Consider the following 8859-nt stretch of genomic DNA (forward strand, 5'->3'; position numbering starts at 1 on the left):
TGGCACCGTGATAAAGTGCTAAACTTACCTTCAGAAAGGACAATAAGGAATCAAACGTAAGCAATTTACCTGTTTTCTTTCATCTCTTTCTTTAGGGAAAAACTGATAGCTTGGAATCTAAATTAGTTTATACGAATTTATTTTAGTTCGATTGTGTAGGAAGCTATATATAAGCTTATAAAAACATTGTCGAAATAACCAGAACTAAGCAATGACTGTAAAGTTTCTGGCTCAAAGAAACAACGGCTTGCTCCTGACAGGAGCTTGAATCCAGACCAGTACTCCTTAGATCACTAGTCCGACTTGATAACCACTCGGCCACGCCGGAGTTTAAGTTCTTCCATGTTAAAGAAAGACACCACGGAATTTTGTACTGTACCGTCTTCCTGTTGTTCAAACAAGGACAATGGAATGACATTGATATTACAAACTGTAGGTCCATTCATGGCCCCCAACCTCCCCCTCCTCACTAAAAAATAAACCTATCAAATAGCTTCACACTTCCATGGCGTTAAAGATTCACAAAAATGTTATTTTAATAGGTTTTTATCAAAGATGTACATCAAAATTGACCAAATCTCCAACTTACCTAAGCTCCTTCACTCCTTTTTACTTCCAATTCGTACCAAACATTTACGTAATTGTTTACATTCGCGCCAACGGGGAGTCTTTCAGAAGGCGCCTGTCGTCCGTCCGAAGAGATAACTGTGTCTTCTTCAATAAATAAAATTACGTATTCTAAGTATGTTAAGGGCTCTTGATTACGAACATAAAATCAAACAAGGATTTTTCAAATAATTAATAAAACATCAATGACAGCATGTGACTATCTCCGATATACCACAAAACTTTCATCTCAAGGAAACTGGCTGCAATTTGATGTCGGGATTAAAATCGCAATGTCATAACACTTGCGGGGAGGGGGTAATTATTAAAGGGTAATTATTAAAAACGGATATATAAAGTGCATAGAATTTGTTCATTATTTTAAAAAATCTGTTTAGATAAATATGTACACTAGTTTGTAACGAAAATCACTTTCATGCAACATAGACTAGACACTGGAATAAACACGCTATATATACTTGTCGAACAACTGGAAAAAATGTGATTACACTTCACTAGTGTGTCTCATCGGTGGAATCAAGCAATCTCTTTAAAATAACCTCATAAATAAAATGATATTATCTTACCATTAGGAACACTTCGTCGATAATTCATAATCGTCTCGGAAATAATACGTCTTTATTCGAAAAAAATCTGGAAGCAAAGTGATCCCTTGGAAGCATTAATCACAACAAAATTACAAGAGAACTGCAGACTCGGTTTGATTGAGTCTGTACATGAGGGATAATGAATACGTGCAACATTCCTCACGCCCCCTCACACCGGCTTGAGCGGTACTCAATTCTCAACACTTAATAGTGCTGGCATCAATGATCCCGAATAACAAGAAAAATGACGAAAAGTTGCGGGTGGCACAGTCTATACATTTATTAAAAAATATACACATTATAAAGTTTTAACGACATGAATGGTGACTTGTCAGGGTGGCTTAAAGGCAAATGGACACTCATCAAGCTTGGAATACAACGTTTATTATAATTTGCAGCGCAAGGGGAATTAGCTCAAGTGGTAGAGCGCTCGCTTAGCATGTGAGAGGTACCGGGATCGATACCCGGATTCTCCATACGTTTTTTTTAGTTTATACCAAAACTGTTTCTACAGATATTAAAATCTCCATTGTCTTTTCACTTCAGTTTAATAAATAGATAAATAGTTTAATTACTTTACTGTTTTATTATCAGTGTAAACAATAAGAATGTTATTCTTCTGCATATTACATTTACATTATTTTTTTCTAAACTAGATAATATTTTACCAAACCGATCTGAGACATTTAGGAAACCAATTTAGGTGATCAATTAATAATGAACTTCCTGCATAACTTTTCATTATTAAGAAACAGCATATCATTGATCTTCAGAGATAAATCTTTCTTTCGTTATCATGTTTTAATTGCATCCAAATATATTAACTTTTAAATCTATTATGAATATGAATGTAACTCATTGTAATGAATACAGAAATTTTTGTTTATTTGTTAAAGAAATAATCACAAAATTTGAGAATAGATAACATTTCTACATATTTGTTTCTCTCCATTTTGTTAAAATGAATTGTTTATTATTTTCATGTGTATGCTATGCCTCTTTATATAATGTACGTTTATAAATATGCTATAGCTCATATTGTCATGTGTGTACATGAATTGAGTTCTGAAATAAACTTTGAATTGTAGGCAGCAAAGGCAACAAAGATAAAGCTCTGGGTCACACTTTTTCGGTGTAATAAAAACATGACTTTGAGTCAGACATTGTGGTTTGAAAACTTCAATTTTTCTAATCAATCCTTCTGAAGAGTTAATAAACGATAGTACTATTGTCGTTGAAGATCTAGTTAGTCTGACAAATAGGGTATACATAGATCAAAGACGGTGATCAGCCGCCCGTTTATTTGTTATATTCGACAACTGGGATAGGTTTTTTTTATATAGATACATTGCTACTTTTAAATAGATAAAATACCGATGTAGAAAATTGTATTTATATGTTTAAGTCCCGTACAATGGAGGTGATAATGAAGTTAGACAAAGTCGAGTACCTTAGTTTACCTCAGGAATGCCGACACTTGACCTGTACAATAACCTTTGACCTCTTTAAACCGGAAGTGAGAAGCCGTCTGGTTAGCTAAAGAGGTAGAGCGTTGAACTGTAAATCAGACGACCAAGGTTCGATTCTCGAACATCGCAGGTCAGTTTCGTTGTGACTAATCATGAAATCCTTTCTACGGTCATTTGCACTGCTCTGTCATGAACTGAAGTTATTACTAGTTGTTGCTTGCTAAAGTGAAGGCAACTAGGACTGGTAAACGACTTGACAGCTTACCCAGGAACGATGCGGTGGCTGAACTGTGCTCTGGTTAATTCAATGTGGCTCCCTGTCGTGATCCCAAACAACATCACCACCGGTATTTTCTTTTCTTCTTTTTTAGTATTTTACGTAATAATAAAATCCTTAAAAAATGAATAGACTGTTCCAAATTCATAGCTACACAAGTCTATTTAAGAAATTTAGCAGGTTCAGGAATTGTATTTATCCTTGCTATTTTTCTTAGTTAATGAAATTGCATAATTACGATACTGCTTCGCAACAGACTTCCAAACTGTACTAAGTTTTATATTTATGTAATACATATTAACGTTTGAAATCTATTTGTGAGATCATTACGTTCATTGTATTATTCTGAATAAATAACTAAATAATCATTATTATTATTCAGTCACAATTAAAGTTATTAAGTGCTCATTTTTTTCTCTTTCTGTCCTAGAATAACATCTAGCATTAATAAATATGCAATTATCAAAATCTATATTAAGCTTATGAATTATTCATAATTCGAGGACAAGTTCACGCCTCATTTGATTATAATTAAGTTAATGCTACGACTGAGTAAAAGTATGTATATTTATGTGATTGTTCTTTTTTTGTAAGTAGGTTTATAATTCGTTTGAAAGCATTTTCATATTTTTCTGTGTAACATTGACTCGTATTTAGATGATGTTGCTGTTGCTGTTGATGATCTTGACGATTTATCGAAAGTTTGGTTTTTGGGGAGGCTATGCCGACCCAATGTTAATAACCGTCTGTCAAATCTTACTGCCGCGGTAATCAGGTCAAAAAATAGTACCTTGATTTTTTCTAAGCTGACTCATCACTCATCACAGACATTTACAATATGAAAATATTTTCATTCTTTAATTTCATATCTGCAATTTGTAAAGATAATAATTCTCTGAAAAATTCTTGATTTTTGTTTAAATCACTACTCCGTGACGTCATACTGCCGCGGTAATCAGGTCAAAAAATAGTACCTTGATTTTTTCTAAGCTGACTCATCACTCATCACAGACATTTACAATATGAAAATATTTTCATTCTTTAATTCCATATCTGCAATTTGTAAAGATAATAATTCTCTCTGAAAAATTCTTGATTTTTGTTTAAATCACTACTCCGTGACGTCATTACTGCCGCGGTAATCAGGTTTATAGGCATACGTACGTCTGTAATAAATAGTTCTGGTATGAAAACCCTTCAAAATAATAACTTTATCAATATTTTTTTAACAAAAAAGCATAAATGAAAATTTATAAGTAAATGCTTTAATTCAGTGGCAAATATTCTTTATTATTTTGATAACAATTTTCCAATTACTACGCAGCGACCAACTGTTTATGACGGGTCATTAACTAGAACGTTGCAACACCGTATTCTCAATATCATGCATGTTCTTTTGTTGTTATAAACTATTAATAGTCCTTAATATTTTTTAAAGACAAATAATTGTAAACTGTCGCTTACATCAGAGACATGGATCATGCTTGCGTGATAACTAAGGAAAACTAACTTATTTGTACACCCCAGGAGGCTGTACGCGGAAAACGCTCATAAACCGCTAAATCATATAGCTGTTTAGTAAATATTTTGCATACATTTAACTAAAAATTCACTGATGGTGATGAACATATAGTTTGAAAACATTTATATTCTTTAACCATTATCGCCGAAAAAAAACTATTTAACTACAAAACCCCTAAGGACCTCCGACAAAATTCCAGCACAATATTACATTTTACATTAGCAAAATAAAAAAAAGCAATACTTATATTTCATCTTACATAATTCATTAAATCAACTTTTAACATAAAAGTATCTTTGGCAATTGACAGATCCCTACTCTGATCTTTTATTTGTATAGGAATAAATTTAAACATGTGCTCTTTTGTTTAGGAATATTTTGTAGTGAAAATCTTATATATTCACTAATCTCATAATTAGAATTAGACAGGTCAGGAATTTATACAAACAGTTGTTTAGTTAACTATGCTCATTTTAATCCCAATAGAAACATTCAAATATTTGTGGTAAAAAACATGACCAAAGTACCTAGTAGTCGTTTACACGGTGGTGATCCCATTAAACTGATTATAGATTCGAATTGATTAGAAAACACAAATAGAAACATGTGTTTCCGTACAACAAAATCGGAAGTAAAGTGAACAGTTAATTGACAGAAATATGTGGTCAAATATGTTTTAACAAGGAAATAATTATTTCAGAGAAAGACGCAAAGATCAGTATGACCCCGTATTGTGTAATTAGAAAGTTTATTCAATTCTAGGGCATACATCATAATTTGATAGTCCATGTGTAATAAAATTCAAATTTTCAATACAGATTATGAGATACATAAAAAATATTAAAGAATAAGAAGCTTTAATTAAAAAAACAAAAACAAAAAAAAACAAAAAAAAACAAAAAAAAAACCGCATACATATACAAATTACTTACAGTCGAGCATCGGGAAGTCATTAACATATCTTATACGAAACTTTAATTTGAAACCGATATTTGCGCGCGCTGAAGTGATTAATGTTTATTTGAAAAATAAAAAAAAAGAGAATTTTATGGTTGTGTTCTAAAAATAATGGCGGCATAAGAGGAATTTCTTATTCATTTTACAACACTTGAAAAATTACTACAGAAAATGTGTTGTTGTTTTGTTTTCAACAAAAGTGTGTGTGTTTTAAGTTTATTTATACTCGGCGCCGGAATAACCATATGTCCGAGATTATAGCATCTGGGACGTCTTTTTCAAGCAGATTCTTCCTGGAAGCCCATTCTTCGTTCTTTGGTGGTAAAGGAGACGACAATACCGTCAAGGCATCAACTTTCTGACTGACGACAACAAAAACGGCATCTATTAGCGCCAAACCTCCAGAGTAAGTCACGACAGGTCAACCAATCACCTCTGGTAATTATGATGACTTGACTATGACCTTCCGTGTGCCTTCTCCGCGACGTGCACGCCTCTGGAGGTATTTGGAGAAGTTTCAACAAAAACTTCCAAAACACGCCATTTATAACACCATTCATAGCACTGACGGCTTCGATGTTCTCATCTATTTGCGGGAAAACCCTACGTAATAACCGCACACCCTGTTAACAACAGATTTTCCGCAGTATATATTTCAAGCTAGTGAGGTTTAAAAATACACGTAGAATCTATCGATTAACTACCATAAGTTGGTTGAGTGTTGGCGGTAAAAAAAGAAGATATAACTTCCTGATCAATTTTCACTTAGGTTGATTCAGTTTTGAATAAGCTTTGCAGAGATGTATTTTTTCAAGAAATATTTAGCTTTAATATTATCCGACGCCGTCAGTAATGAAATGGGATTAATTTTCTGAAACGTGATTTTATTCGAGATTTGCTTCTGGAGAAGACAACCTTCTGTCCGTAGAGCATGAATATTAATACTCATCACAAGACAGTATCTTATTGATCTCAATTATGGTACATCTAAACGTGTATAATTTTTATGTTCAATAAAAATGTTGCATCACTTGCAGTTGTTATTATCATTCAATAATATTAAAATGACATAAAGTATTTATGATGAACAGTCCTAGAATATTTTGATAAGGAACCGTCAGTTGTAAAATGTTATTGTTATCTGATAATGAACAGTCGTCATACTTGCTGGTATGTCATTTATTATTGACAGTTTAGGTTTTTCAAAATTTGCATGATTAACAGTCTCAATTAAATGTTCTGGAATATTAACAAAATGAATAGTCAACCACATTAACCATATATATGAATGATTGAACACAACAGTAAGGATAAATAGCGCAATGTGCATATCTTTTTATTTTGGTAGCATATTTTAAGCAAAAAGAAAAGAAACTATAAGTCTGAAACATTCTCTCATAGCCTCCCCATCAGTACATTCAGTGCTTTGATTTAGTATGCCAGCATTAAAAAAAAATTTTGGACAAAAAAATTCCGATACTTGCAGTATCGGAATGAAAAAATAAATAAAAAAATAATTCCGTCTCGCGGATCTAAAAATAGCTCACAGCATCTGTTTAACGGTAAATGTAAATTAATGAAAGCAGGTGCCCTACTTGATTGGTTAATTATGGTATTCAAACATCATTGAACAATAGCCCTAACGGTACATTTCGAAAGACCAGATGGGGACGCTGAACAAATTCCTAAACAAAACCCCGGATGTAGCGTTCCAGGCTGATCAATATTCGGGTAGATCACTTATTAATTGGGAGGGATATTGATCTCCGGGTGCTGACCTCTGTACCTTTAAGGTTTGTTCGGGTAAAATAAAGCCATGATCTGTCACCTGATAATTAGCGTGTTCCAATCAGAAGCCATTTTTCTACGATTTTGTGTATTCATCCGCGACAGGTGCTGCGGTCTTAAATAGTTCCATGGTAATGACCCCTTTTTTTCGAATTTGACAATTGTGACCCCCTTATCTCTAGATTAATTCTATGAAAGGACTCCCTGAATAGCGATACATTGCCTGGTCAAAGGAAATTTTATTTCATAAAAACTGCAATAAACCAAATTAAATTATAATAGGGCACACGACAACGCAATAAGGCGTTGAAGATGAAAGAAGTATATGAGTGCCGGTGGGAGGGGTAACGATAAATCGCCATGGTTGCTAGTTGAGTGCACGCGAACATGACCTCGGTTGTAAGGACAGCTGATCAAATTTATATTAAATTTCGGTTCAATGCAATCATTTTTTTCTCTATATACATTTTTGACAGTTTAATAATGACAATTATACATGCGATTACAGATATTAATATTATCGGGGGCAAACTAGTAAGACCTTATTGTCTGATCATTCGGATATCTTCTGTTTTATTCAGCCCTAAAGGTCCTCGGGGACAGATGCAAAGGCACGCGAATAATTATACGGCTCAATTGTTGCAAGCCTAGCTATTTCATTATTTTCATTCCGTCGCAGTTAAAAATGTTAACCAATTCGGCGTACGACCGAGCATCCTGCCTTATTTGAATACAGCTGGTTGTATTAGCGATGAGATGGGGGAGAGAAAATGAATTAATTCTGGTTTTCATTTAGAAAAGAAAAAAAAATAAGGCAGGTGTAATTTTAGTTCCGTCAGCCACACTTAGCTTTTTCAACTCCATAAAAACTTTCGTCACCCATTCAAGACGGGCTTTGTTGGTAAAGCAAATTATGGTTTCTTTTACCTACATTCATCACCGTTGATTAGCAAATACGTTTCGAGTATTCGATGGGGACATTTTTTTTATCGCTTTATGGCAATTTTTTTAACGACATCTGCTGTCTGCTGGCACACTTCTGTAAGTTTTAAATATCTATCGTCTGCTTGATGAAAAGGATAGTTAATAGTTTTTTATGTATATTTTACCTAAAAACCTGATTTTATCATCTTATGTCATTCATCCAGACAAAAAGAATTTCCCCAAAAAAATGAATAAGTCGCTGTAACATTTGGTGATTTAATTAAAAGTAAGTTTTGATTTTTACATTTACATAACCACGTTTATATTTGTGAGTATTTTTCTGTATATTACATAATATGGCTTTATATGAGTATAGCAAAGGAAAAATTTAGCAATTTTGCATAATTATATTTGTTAAATCTACTGTATTCGGTCAGGGCTGTTGTCGAGCCGTTTGCCGAGTTAACGGGTATGAACCCCTGTTAAAACAACTTCCTTGCTACAATTTGAAAGGAAAAGAAGAATTTATGTCCTTCAATCGATTTTTTAAATGTTGATAAATATTTGAGGTATTTAAAAATTAAAGATTAATATTTGTACAAAATGCGTGTCTATTGGTTATCTGATATATCCGTTTAAACTGTTCCTCATTCCCAAAACGGAAGTTACGTTACGCCGCAGTGTCTGATTCTTTTCCAAAAAACGTCC

At 33.3% G+C, this 8859-nt stretch overlaps 1 non-coding gene across 1 annotated transcript; it reads left to right on the forward strand.

Annotated features, from left to right (window-relative positions):
* Window positions 1-1617: 1617 nt before the first annotated feature.
* Window positions 1618-1690, forward strand: Trnaa-agc (transfer RNA alanine (anticodon AGC)). Its single transcript has one exon. It is a non-coding gene; the product is annotated as a tRNA-Ala (tRNA).
* The last annotated feature ends 7169 nt before the right edge of the window (window positions 1691-8859 follow it).

This window comes from Ruditapes philippinarum, unplaced genomic scaffold (genome assembly GCF_026571515.1).
Source record: "Ruditapes philippinarum isolate M1 unplaced genomic scaffold, ASM2657151v2 ctg74_1_1_1_1, whole genome shotgun sequence".
Taxonomy (NCBI): domain Eukaryota; kingdom Metazoa; phylum Mollusca; class Bivalvia; order Venerida; family Veneridae; genus Ruditapes; species Ruditapes philippinarum.